Source organism: Neomonachus schauinslandi, chromosome 13 (genome assembly GCF_002201575.2).
Source record: "Neomonachus schauinslandi chromosome 13, ASM220157v2, whole genome shotgun sequence".
In the NCBI taxonomy this organism is placed as follows: Eukaryota; Metazoa; Chordata; class Mammalia; order Carnivora; family Phocidae; genus Neomonachus; species Neomonachus schauinslandi.
Window position 1 is genome coordinate 39,286,644 of NC_058415.1, and position 14,050 is coordinate 39,300,693.

At 36.8% G+C, this 14,050-nt stretch overlaps 1 pseudogene; it reads right to left on the reverse strand.

Moving 5' to 3' along the window:
- Positions 1 to 9,498: 9,498 nt before the first annotated feature.
- LOC123326539 lies at positions 9,499 to 9,599 on the reverse strand (annotated as a pseudogene).
- Positions 9,600 to 14,050: the final 4,451 nt, after the last annotated feature.

Consider the following 14,050-nt stretch of genomic DNA (forward strand, 5'->3'; position numbering starts at 1 on the left):
AGAAATGTCCCCATGTGGGGGGGGGGTGCAGGGGGGGGGTTTGCTATTGGCCACACCTAGAATTCAACTCACACCGAGAAGGAATGAATATATTGCAATGCCTCCAGGAGACAAAGCATGGCTTATGTAAACACCTTTAAAATATGGTTGTTTTGTCTGATAATGATGAGCTTTGGTCCCAGTGTAGATGAGGGTTGAGGACACAGGCAGGGGGATGAGAATGGTAAAGTCAGATCTAAACTGATAACTATGCTCAAATGCTTAAAGAGATAGCATAAGAAAAGGGATTAACTGTATATGGGGTTTGAAAATAAAACCTGAAGACCAAAAGGTAAAATAGGAAAACAGAAATATGGAGAAATTTTCTAAAAAAAAAAATCAATGAAAGCCATTCTACAAAGAAATAGGAATGATCGTGGTTTAGTGAGTTGTCATCTTGGAAGCAAGAGGCTATTTGAATAATCATCTAGGACATTGTAGGACCGTGCTTCTCAAAGTTTAATAGGCATATGGATCAGGTGAGGATCAATGTTAAAATGCAGAATCTGGTTCTGGATATGTAGGGTGAGACTTGAGTTCCTACCATGTCTAGCAAAGCTCTCAAGTGAAGCCAATACTGCTGGCCCATTAGAACGCTTTGAGTATCAAGATTCTAAGGTATTTTCCAAATCTAAGAATCCAGAATGGATTTACCCTGTGGCTCTGTCACTTTCTATGTGATCATGGAACTAGTTCCTTATCTTTTCTTTGTCCCAAATTTTCTCATTTGTAAAATTGGAAATAATCAGAGTTTTGCCTTGTAGGAACGTTTGGAGGATTCAGTGAATTAACAGACATAGAGCATGCAAGAGAGAGCCTGACAGGTAATAAATAGTCAATAAACGTCAGCTTTGATTATTGCTGTCATTATTATAAAGCTAAAAAGTTGTGAAATACAGAGTGCTTTGGCTTTCCCTCTTCGCTGATGTAATCAGACTGTGTTTGTGTGAAACTGAGCAAGGATGCCTTAGAGTTTCTCCTTCTCACTGCCAGATAGGCCTCCAGTTGTGGCCTAAAGTCATTTTTAGGTTTTGCTAAATTCCAGAGGAAATGAAATCTACAATGACTCCGTTATGCAAATAACAGTAATGTTGAAGGAAGCGGGGAATGGATTTCTAGAGACCGAGTTTTCAGTCCTGCCTCTAATTAGCCACGTAAACTAATAGTATTCTCCCAAACCTGACAATCCCACAATGCAGGAGAACATGTGCTCCTTTTTACCGCTGACTCAAACCCCCAGGACATCTTTCATGGATTGGTGACTTAGCCATAGACTTCCAAGCGACAGAGATTGCCATCGTTCTTTGGGACCCACATGCTCTTCTGGACTCTTAAGTTATCCACTATGCTGTCCATTTCTTCTGACTCCTGGCTAAATGCCCTGCTCTTAGTGATGAAGAATTCTTGGCACTCAAGCTAATATCAAAGTCAAGGGCTGGGAACCCTATCTAATGGGTGACTGTGGCTTAATGGACATTATATGACTTCTTTTTTTTTTTTTAAATTTTTGGTACACCTTACTCCCCAAATGTCTTAGTTAATTAAGGAAAAAAAATCTAAATTTTGAAATGAACATTTGCAGCTCACTTTGTGTGTCACTTCCAAAGTGCAATTTTAATCTAAAAAATAGTTTTACATGAATGATATCCAGGAAATAGAACAAGCATGTGGTAAATCATTAAGTATTTATTGAATTCCTACCATAAGGTCAGCACTGTGGCAATATGGAGACTATAAGAAGTGTAAGCCATTGGAGTTTAACATATAGGTAAGAGGATACTACTTACATATATGGAAAAGTTAGAGTCAATTTAATATTGAGATGAGCAGAAGCAGCTCTGGGTGCCACAACCTGCTTAGCAAGCATGTCCACCTGTCTGTCCCTCCCCCTCAAAACTCCCATTCACCTTTCCCTACTCAGCTTTTTCTCCCCCCAACCCCGTAACACTTCTAACATACTATAAAAATTGCTTACATAATATTAGATTCATTGTCTCTTATTGTTTTCCCCTATAAGAATGTACACTCCATAAGGATGGGGCTTTTGCCTCTCGTTTCTTGGTGGATCTCCTGTCTATAGAAGAATGCTTGGAAGCACAGAAGTGCTCAAGAACGATGTTTTGAGTGAGGGGATGATTCATCAAAGAGACCAATACCAAGTCTGAGCCTGCATTTCACAGCTCACAGACCTTGTGTGTTCCTAACACACAAAAGAGGCCAGCAGAAAATATTTTATAACCGACTAGTTTGTACAAACTATATTTGTTATCTCTGCTCAACAATACTCAGGATTTTGTCTTTTTTTCCCCTTTGGACATCTAAAAATTAGGCTGACCTAAAGACACAAAGTCATGAGAATAAATTATAGATCATTATTACACTGCCATTCCAAGGGGAAATGAAATCTGCAATGACTCCATTATGCAGATAATAGTAACTGTGAAGGAACATGGGAATGGATTTTTTGAGATCTAGTTCTGTGTCCTGCCTCCAATTAGCCATGTAAACTGATGGAATCTCTTGACCTCAGAGTTCCAAACTCTTCAGTTGAAATATGAAATTATTTCTAAATGATAACCACTGATATTTAACTTTGACATCTAGCTTTTTTTGACACTAACTCCATTTTGCCCACCCCATCCCAGTAACCCCCATTCTATTACTAGTTCAAGTTTAAGGAGTTAGAAAAGACAGAAATGAACAAAGGAGGAGGATAATGTCTGATGGGAAACACTTACTGTTATTATCATTACGACCAAGATCATAAATATAGATTCAGGTAAGGAATCAGACTTTGAATAGTTCTAAACTGGTTCTATTTTCCCTCTGCAAAAAAAACAGAAAAACAAAAAACCTGAAAGTCAGTTTAAAAGCCCCTTGAGTAGCAAAAATAATGCCATGGCATTTATCCTCTAGGCCCATTTGGTAACTTTAGACTCTCACTCAGAGTCTACTTATTGCACACATAATTCTTTTGGGCTGGAATATTTTTTTTTCCCTCAGCCCAAAGAAATTAGAAGCAGCAAATTTTAAAATGTTACCAGTGGGTCACATCTTGTCAGAATAAATAACTTAAAGCTGGTAAGAGTTAACGACATTCTTTCATTCAGAGATGAGATATTATAAACACATTACATTAGCATCATTAGATTATAGTAAATTTTAAAATGATTTTCTGACAATGATCTTGACTTCTCAAGACCACCTTGTGTAAGAAGGCAAGACATATTTCTGCTAGAAGGGTTTCCATTAATAATAGTTTATGTGTAGGTGCCTGAGTGGCTCAGTCGGTTAGGCGTCTGCCTTCAGCTCAGGTCATGATCCCAGGGTCCTGGGATCGAGCCCCACATCCGGCTCCTTGCTCAGTGGGAAGCATGTTTCTTCCTCTACACCCACCCCCCCCACTTGTGAACTCTCTCGCTCTCAAATAATAAAATTCAGGTACAAACAAACAAACAAACAAAAACACAATAGTTTATATGTAAATATTTTTGTTTGAGGTATCTGAAAAGACCCACTCATATCAAATTTTTATTCCCAGGTGATGTTAGATAATGAGATACATTGTATTATCTCTCCTTAAATTTCTCTGGTAATCATTACAAAAGATATTTTGGGCACTCTTCTTATAGGAACATGTTTCTCTTTATATTCAGTATAAGTTGGGCAGTGTGGGGACCTGCAGTGTAAAAACATAGGTCCAGATATTGAGTATAGACGGATAAATCAGATGAAGAAGAAATCGTTTCGAGCGTGGGTTTTGGAGATGGCCCAATCTGGATTATAAACTCATGCTTACCAGCCTGGTGACTGTACTCAATTGCTTAATACCTCTGCTACTCAGATTCCTCATCTATAAAATAGTGATTGTAATACCTATTTCCAGAGATGTTATGAGGATTAAATAAAATATACATGCCAAGCACTTAAATTTACAGCCTGGAATAGAGATAGAGATACCAGACAAATATTTGGCGGTGAATGAATAAGCTGGGTTATCCTGGGCAATTTATTTATAAACTTTCGTTGCTTCATCTGTAAAATGGGAAAAACAGTGCTTAACTCCATAGAGTTTTTAAAAATTAACCACAAAAAATTAATATGCTTATGTACATGGGACATAAGTTATCCCCAGAATACCGTAAAAACCTAATAAATTATATTCATTAGAAACACTATGTTTTAATAATGAGAAAACAAATGCCAAAGTACATGGTGTAATATGAGTTCAGAAAAAGGGCAGACCAGTGTGGGTGGGAGTCAAAAAGGTGCAACTCTGAATTATTGTCATATAACTCTGAGGGGGCCTGATGGAATGCAGCCTCTCCGTCTACTCACATAGCCCCTTGTGACCAGCTGCCCTGTACCCACTGAAACAGAAGGTGCTAGGAATCAGTTCGCTGAAAAATCTGAAAGGAGGCACACACATACAAGGTAGGGCTGGTATGAACCCTACCGCTGGCCTCTGTGTTCCCTTGGCAAAGGGCAACAAAGCAAGAATGATTGCTTTTGTGAACATTACCTCTGCAAAGGCATTCCTTTGTTTCTTCAGTATTCATCTGCTTCAGTTATGTAGTTCACACTTGGTTCCTTGTTTTTGTTTTTGTTTTTTTTTTTTGTTTTCTCAACTGAATATGTAAATAGATCTTCAATTAGGAGCCAGAGAACTTGGATTTATTTTTTTCCCCCAAACTGAAAGTAGTTCTTTTTTTTTTCTTTTTTTTTCTGATGATTTAAGTGGCACATGCTCTTGGTAATTAAATCAGTCAACAGAGAACATCTGAGGAACATGTAGAGATCTTTGGAAATTTCTGCCATGAATCAGAATTTCTTTTTCTTTCTTCCTTCCTTCCTTCCTTCCTTCCTTCCTTCCTTCCTTCCTTCCTTCCTTCCTTCCTTCCTTCCTTTCTTTCTTTCTTTTCTTTCTTTCTTTCTTCTTTTTCTTTCTTTTTTTTTTAGAGAGGAGGCATGAAAGGGGCACAGGGAGAGGTAGAGAGAGAATCTTAAGCAGGCTCCACACCCAGGGCAGAGCCCGATGCAGGGCTTTATCTCAAGACCCTGAGGTCATGACCTGAGCTGAAATCAAGAGTCCATGCTTAACCGACTGAGCCACCCAGGCGCCCGCTACCTTAAGGGAAGTAACAGAGGATGAGGCTTCATGAGAAAAATCAATGATCATTAACTTTGATCACCCAGAGCAGCCAACATAATCTATCTAAAATACAAGTTGGGTCATGCCATTCTCCTGTTTAAACTCTCTCTCTTTTGTATTCCTTTGTTTTTGCAAGAATATCTGTAATCCTGAGCACAATATATGAAGCTCTTCATGATCTGAGTCTTGCCCAACTGGTTATTTCCCACCATTCTCCCTCCACTAAGAACTTTATGTTCTGGCCATGGAGAGGTACTTCATATTCTCCAATTCTTAGCTTTAAAGCCCTTTTCACTTCTGGATTTTGCATAATGGAAAACTGAGCTCACAAGATTTGCTCACTACAAACACATACAAATGCTGGATAAAATATAACTAATAGCATTTTTAATAAATGCTGGTCTTTAAAAAAAACAAGACAAAATTTCCAGGTCCCAGAACCTAAGAAGAATTTGAAGTCAGAATTGTTAACGTCCTGAAGCCTGGGATAGTGGACATGGATATAGGCCTAATAGTCATGTAATAAGGGCTAATTATGCACAAAGGAGCAGGAGATGCAGCCTTGAAAAATGAAGAACAGAGGAGTAAAAATGGAAAATGGAGAAAATTTAAGGAAAAGATAATGAATCCAAAGAAATACAAAAAAGAAGAAATGAAAAATAAATGCATAGACCAAACGGAAAACAATGAACAAAAAGGTAAATTCAAACCAAACTAGATCAGTAATTTCATTAAGTATAAAGGAGCTAAATTAAAAGATAAAGATTATAAGGGGCACCTGGGTGGTTCAGTCAGTTAAGTGTCTGCCTTCGGCTCAGGTCATGATCTCAGGGTCCTGGGATCGAGCCCCATGTCGGGCTCCCCCATTCAGCAGGGAGTCTACTTGTCCCTCTGCCCCTCCCCCTGCCCATGTTCTCATTCTCTCTCTCTCAAATAAAAATAGATCAAATCTTTAAAAAAAAAAAAAAGATTGCAACACTGTTTTAAATAGAAAAAAAAAATATGTCCTATTTAAAGTAAGTGCTCTTTTAAATGTGAGGTCACAGAAAGATGGATAGAAAAAGACATACCAGCTCTAACCAAAATTAAGTTGGTGTGATTATATTAAAATCAGATGAAATAGGATACTTTCTTTGTTATTTTATTAAGCTATAAAACACATACATTAAAATTCACATTTTTTTTTACTGTACTAGTCTGTGGGTTTCGACAAATACATATAGTTTCTAATTACCACCATAATCAAGATAGCAAACAATTCCAACACCCACCTCCCTTCCTAAACATGCTACTGGCCTACTCCTTTACAATCAACTCTTTTCCAGTAGCTCATGGATATCACTGATCTGTTTTATGTCCATATAGTTTTGCCTTTTCCACAGTGTAATATAAATGGAACAATACAGGATACAGACTTTGAGACTGACTTCTTTCACTTAACATAAAGCATTTAAGATTTGTCCACACTGTTGTGTGTATTACTTGTTCATTTCTTTTTATTCTGGTAGTATTTTGTTATATAGATGTACCAGAATTTGTTTAACCAGTCCCTAGTTCAAACATTTGGATGGCTTCCAGTTTTGTGCAATTACAAATAAAGTCACTATAAACATTCACATATAAGTTTTTGTGTGAACATAAGGTTTCAGTTCACTTGGGTAAATAGCTAGGAGTGGGATTGCAGGGTTGTATGATAAATGTATTTTTAACTTTATAAGAAACTGCCAAATTGTTTTCTAAAGTGTCTGGGCCATGTTGCGTTCCCACCGGCAATGTGTGAAAGTTCCAGTTGCTCTGCATCCATGTCAGTAATTGTCAGGCTAAGTATTTTAAAACATTTTATCCATTCAAGTAGGTGTGTAGTGGTATCTCACTGTGGCTCTGATTTTCATTTTCCTAATGACTAACTTCCCTAATCTTTTCATGGGCTTATTTTCCATTTTGGTCAAATGTCTGTTCAAATGTTTTGCCTGTTGCTTAAGGGTTTTTTGTTTTTGTTTTTTCCTTGTTATTGAGTGTTGGAGGTTCTTTATATATTCTAGATATAAGTTCTTTATGAGATATGTGATTTATAATATTTCTTTCCAACCTGAGGCTTAGCTTTTCCATCTCTTAATATATTAATCAAATGTATTCATTTTTTATAGACCATGCTTTTGTTGCTGTGTTTAAGAAATTGTTGTCAGCCCCAAATAGCAAGAATTATTTCCTTGTTTTTTCTAGACATGTTACAGCTTTAGATATTAGACAAAGACCTACCATTTATTTTTAGTTAATTTCTTGCATAGATATGAGGTATGGACTAACTTTTATAGATACATATATTTTGCATATGAGTATTCTAATGGTTTCAGCACTTCTTTTTTTTTTTTTTTTTTTAAGACTTTACTTTCTCTATTGAATTACATTTGCCCATTTGGACAAAACCAGTTGTCCATAGCTAATTTTGGATTCTATTGATCTTTTTATCTACCTTTTTTCAATACAACACTGTTTTGATTTCTGTAATTTTATAGTAAGTCTTGAAATCATGTAGAGTGACATTAAATATGATGTAAAATAGAGACCTATAACTGATTCATGAATTGAAAAAATTCATACTGCAAAAATTGTCATCCTTTTCCACATTAGTTTTATGGCTAGTAAAATACCAATATTTTCCTTTTATTGATCTTTCATTTTTTTTGTTTTTGCTTTTTAAAAAAGATTTTATTTATTTGAGAGAGAGAGAGAGAGAGAGCAAGAGAGAGCATGAACGGGGAGGAGAGGGAGAAGCAGGCTTCCCACGAACAGGGAGCCCGACATGGGGCTCGTTCCCAGAACCCTGGGATCATGACCTGAGCTGAAGGCAGACCCTTAACCGACCGAGCCACCCAGGCATGCCAAGATCTTTCATTTTTTGAAGTATGATAAATTGCTTCTAAAATGTTTATATGAAATTAAAAGGTCAAAATAGTCTAGACAACTGAGGAAGAAGAAAATGTCAGGGGATTTACCTCCCATTTATCAAAATTATTACAAGGGTACAGTAATTAATAAACTATATCACTCACACAGGGAGAGACAAGTAGACGAATGAAATAGAGCAGATAGAAATTCCCAGAAATAGACTCAAACATAAACAGACAGTTAATATGACAGATGGCATTATAGATTGTTGGGAAAAGATGGACTTTTTATAAAAAAGTTAGGACAATTGGCTATTATACATAAAAATGAACTCAAACCCCTCTTCACACCAGATATAAAATTGACTGCAGGTTGATTAAAGATTTTAAGCAAATGCAAAATATTAAACCTGCTATTATGCAGAATATCTTTACAAATTTGAGGCTGGGAAATTTTCCTTGAACAAGTCAGAAAAATGCATAAACCGAAGAAAAGGGATAGATAATTTTGATGACACCAAGATTAAGAACAGTTTCCCAAATGAAAATATAAGGAGACTTAAAATACAAAGCACGAACTTGGATAAGATATTACAGCACATATACTTAACAAAATACTCATGTCCTGAACACTTAAATAAATACCAACTCTCAGGAGAGTAATGGGCAATAATGCTTATACATGCATTTCACAGAAAATATGAATATCCAAAAAGCCTGGGAAAAGTTGCTCAACCTCAGGGAAGAGTAAATTAAAACCACAGTGTGTCATCTGTACATACCCACTAGTAGGGCAACACTTAAAAACACTGGCATGGCTAATCATTGGTGAAGACGTGGCTCAACGTTAAGTTCTCATGCTTTACTGTTGAGCATTGGCACAGTCACTGGAAAATAGTGTGGCATTTTCTAGTAAAATTGAGACCGAGCAATCTAGTCCTACTCACATACCTTAAAGAATTCTTGCAAATGTGCATCAGCATACATAATTCATAAAAGTATTATTTGTTTTTTATTTTTATTTTTTTATTACTTAAATTCATTTAGCCAACATAGAGTACATATTTAGTTTCAGATGTAGTGTTCAATAATTTATCAGCTGCGTGTAACACCCATGCTCATCACATCACGTGCCCTCCTTAACGCCTGTCACCCAGTTACCTCATCCCCCGACCCCACCTCCCCTCCAACAACCCTCAGTTTGTTTCCTATAGTTAAGAGTCTCTCATGGTTTGTCTCCCTCTCTGATGACTTCCCATTCAGTTTCCCTACCTTCCCCTGTGGTCCTCTGCGCTGTTTCTTATATTCCACATATGAGTGAAACCATATGATAACTGTCTTTCTCTGACTGACGTATTTCGCTCAGCATAATACCCTCCAGTTCCGTCCATGTCGATGTAAATGGTAAGTATTCCTCCCAAAAATATGGAACGCTTCACGAACGTGCGTGTCATCCTTGCGCAGGAGTCATGCTAATGTTCTCGTTCCAATTGCAGTATATATGCTGCCGAAGGGAGCACATAAAAGTATTATTTGTAACAGCAGAAAACTAGAAACAACTTGAATGTCCATCAATAGTAGATTGTATCAATAAACTATAATACATACACACAATAGAATATCATACAAAAGTGAAAGTGAATAATGATAGCCCTGCATAGCAACATGCCTGAATCTCAAAATTGTAATACTGAAGAAAAAAAAAAATTACCAAGAGTACTGTTTGTGTGATTCTATTTGTATGAAGCTTTGCAACAAGCAGAACTAAACACTATATTGTTTAGAATACATACATATGATACATACATAAAGAAAATCAAGTCAATAATTACCACAAATGTTATGCTAGTGCTCATTTTTTTGGGTAGTGAAGATAATACGGTTGGAGAAGAGGATTCAGGGGCTTGAAAAATATTGTTGTTCTATTCTTTAACTGGGTACTATTTACAAGAGTGTTTGTTTAATTATTCTTTTAAAAACTACATATTCATGTACATCGGAATACTTTATGATAAAAAATTAAGAAGGAAAGAGTATAGTCAAAATTTGACAGCCATTCATGATGTAGCAAAAATAAAATTACTGCAGATATCATACTTGATGAAAAAGAAATTTGTGGGGGCACCTGGGTGCTCAGGAGGTTAAGTGTCTGCCTTCAGCTCAGGTCGTGATCCCAGGGTCCTGAGATTGAGTCCCGCATGGGGCTCCCTGATCGGCAGGGAGTCTGCTTGGTCCTGTGCCTCCCCCTGCTCATGTTCTCTCTCTCTCTCTCTCTAATTAATTAATTAGTTAATTAATTAATTTAAAAAATTGTGGCATTCTCTTTTAAGTAAGTCAGACAATTATGCCCATCATAACTATTTGTATTCAGCATTGTTTCAAAAGTCCTGGACGAATCAGTGAAAGATAAGTCAAAACAAGTAAATATTCACAAGATTAAAAAAGAATAATAATCCAAAGTATCATTATCTAAAGGTCATATGATTATTTTCATACAAGATCCAAGTCTACTGATGAACTATTAGACCCAATAAAAAAATTCTTCATAGTTCCCAGATATAGATTAATATGAAAGATAAATAACATTTAATAGACCATTAATAATTTAAAATAAATCATTTCTAATATAGTTAAATATTCCACCCAGAAAGAGTAATGAGTAAAACATGTATGAGTCCTTCTGTATGGAAAATTTTAAATTTTGTGGGAGGATCTAAAACAAAACTAAAATATACTGTTTTTATGAATAGAAAGACATCATGTTAAAGATAAATTCAGTTTCCTTAATCTGACAGTGTTTTCACAGGACACTGATGCTGACGTTAAAATTCACATGGAAAACTAAAAGACTGGAGGGACCCGAGACAACTTCAAAGATCGAGAAGTGGCAATTTTCTCCAATAAATTTAGAGATTTACATTTGGAGTATAAATTGCTCTTCACCTAGTGTCACCTACATTAAGATTCTGTCGGTATATATTCTACTCTGTGGATCCTTCCCAGCCTGCAACAGTTTCCTTCCATATAATTCCATTGCATTCTGTACTTATCTCTATCATAGTATTTGTCAACAGTGTTTATTAGAACCGCACCGAGATTTGTGTTCACTTCTTTATCTCCTTCACCTCGCTGTGAGCTCACCTTTGCATAATCTGAGTGCCCCATGGTGCCCGGTTCATAGGAAGCAGTTAATAAATGTCAGCCCCTTGTGGTCTTGCATTGCCATTATTATTCCATGGTCAGATGAGCTTATTGTTCCCACTAAATTCTCACCTAAACCACAAGCTTTGGCAGAGGACTTGAAAGGTTTGGTTATTGTCCATACTCAACTCCCTGGGACTCAATTTTAAAGTCATTTCTGAAAGTAGCTATGTGTGATTACCCTCATGTTTTCTCTAATATTGAATACAGTCATGCAAAAGCATGCATTACGGAATTTCTCAGCTGAAAAGGACCTTAGGTTATATTCTTTCCCTCCTCTTTTTATAGATGAGGAAACAGGGACCCAGGGTGTTCAGACGGATATTCCATTTAAAACTGCTTCCAATTATATTTTACCTATTGCACAATATTTCTACTTTTTGACATGCCTGAAATTAAATGAATTGAAATCTTGAAGGATGATTTGTGATTCTGACAATGAAAGAGCCAGGAAATTGATAATACAGAAAAGTATGTAGAAGCTAAAGTGATAATCGAGTACATTCTGTGATTTTTAAATATTTATGGCATGTTCTTTTTATCTACTATCCTATTTTACAACATACACTTACCCCATTAGAAGTTATTGGAAATTGAAGGAACATCCTTAGGAGACTGTTCCAGAGAATTTCAGTTTATAATCGTGGAACTGAAATAAAAATATTCTGTATTTGTGTGCAAGGTAGCCTAAGGCAGCTGTTGACATTTAGCTAAGAGTTACCTAAACTTCTGACTTTGATTTCGGCTCCCTTTTGCATTAAAAAAATAATTCTGAGTATGATTATGTATTTCCTTTTGGTGTCTTACCAGATGAAAAGAGAACTGGAATTCTATGTCACTTGGCTAGCAGAAAACTCTGGTGTTGGCTTTGCAATTTATACATCCTGTTTGTATTCTCGCACATTCTGAGCAGGTTTTCTATTTGCTTATACAATATCCCCTTCCACACCTACAAACCCTCCTTTTTTTTTTTTTTTTTTAATGTAATTACAGCTTACCTATTTAAAAGTTCAATCAATGCCGCAGCCAATATATTTCATTTTTTTTTACTGATATTCTTTGGAGGAAGCCTTTTAATGGTAACATAATCAACTATTAATTTAAACAGAGAAAGGAATAGCTATTTAAAATTTTTTCAGACCTGTTATTTATTTATTTGGGGGAGAGGGAGAGAGAGAGAGAGAGAGAGAAAGGGAGAGGAGCAGAAGGAGAGGGAGAAAAAGAATCTTAAGCAGGTTCTATGCTCAGCGCAGATGCGAGTGGGGGGCTTGATCTCACAACCCTGAGACCATGACTGGAGCTGAAATCAAGAGTTGGACACTTAACTGAGCCACCCAGGTGGCCCCAGACTTATTTTTAAATGGAAACCTTACAAACAGGAGATAGGCTTGGCGTCTTTATCTCTGAGAAAGCCAACTTCAGTGACCAGAGAAAATTTAAAACTTCTAACAAGCACAGCCTCGCTGAAATTAAAAGGCTTTGCTATTAGAAATTAAGGTATAGATCTTCAAAGTGTGTGGTCAAAGAAGCTTGTGGAGCAAAACTGCAGTACTGAATATTATCATATGTGACCAAAATCAGTGCAGGCGAATTGCGTATTGATGTGAATAGTTGCTGGTATTTGCAGAACGTGCAATGATATGAAAGAAACTGATCGTCTTTCCCAACAAACAGGAGACAGGAATGGTTTCCACCTCAGTGGAGGCGACAGGCAGATCACTGGGGAAGTGTTCAGGCATTTTGTTCTGGGGGAAGACCCAGGCTTCTGCTTCTTACTGCTTTACAGAGGAATGTGGAAGTTTGGAGATTTGTTTAGCTTTTAAGAAAGAATCTTCATTACATTGAGAAAGATGAGCCTATCTGCCATACAAATTATAATAATTAGCCCAGGGTGACATGAAATTAAAAATCCAAGAACCAGAAAACGTAGGCACACTTTCATATATAAAAGACTGTGGTTCCATTATTCAGTTTTCCTAAAAGTATGCACAGGGGAGATGATAAATACGACTGCATGAATAGTTAATTTTAATCTATTTTCCTTGTTTCTCCTCAACAGGCAAAATTCTTCCTGTAACTCACCAACCACTCCAAACACATAAAAGAGCATGTTTTTAGGCCAAATCTTGTTGCTCCACATTGAATACACGCTTGACTTTTTCTACTTCAATCTCCTCTGACTTTACACAAGCGATACGGAAATGGAGATGAAAGTAGAAAAAGAACTGTAAAAACAACACGTTCTTGCTAAATATTCATCTTCTGTAAAGGGATTTAAAAGCAAAACCCAAACACAAGAGGGGGTACACTCAACAAGGGGTGTGATGTAGTCCTGATACATTTTGGGCAGGTTGTGAGTGCTTTGGGGTGGGAGATGGCAAGAGGCGGAGTATTTCTCTTCTCTCTCCCTTTCATAGAATTTCAAAGGCAGATTCATATTTTTGGATGATGTTCAAAAAGTACAAAATTAAAAGACTGATGATCTAAGTCCCACCATCTATAATTTCATTTCACTAGCCTCGCCTGAATCAATGATTTTGAAACGTACTATTGGTGACCCATGACTGTTTTTCCTCATCAGTTCAGTTTATAGCAGATGCATGAATCGTGTATTATTTTTTTTAAATTTTATTTATTTGTCAGAGGGAGAGAGAGCATGCACAAACAGAGGGAGCGGCAGGCAGAGGGAGAGGGAGAAGCAGGCTCCCCGCTGAGATGCAAGCCCAATGCGCGGCTTGATCCCAGGACCCTGAGATCATGACCTGAGCCG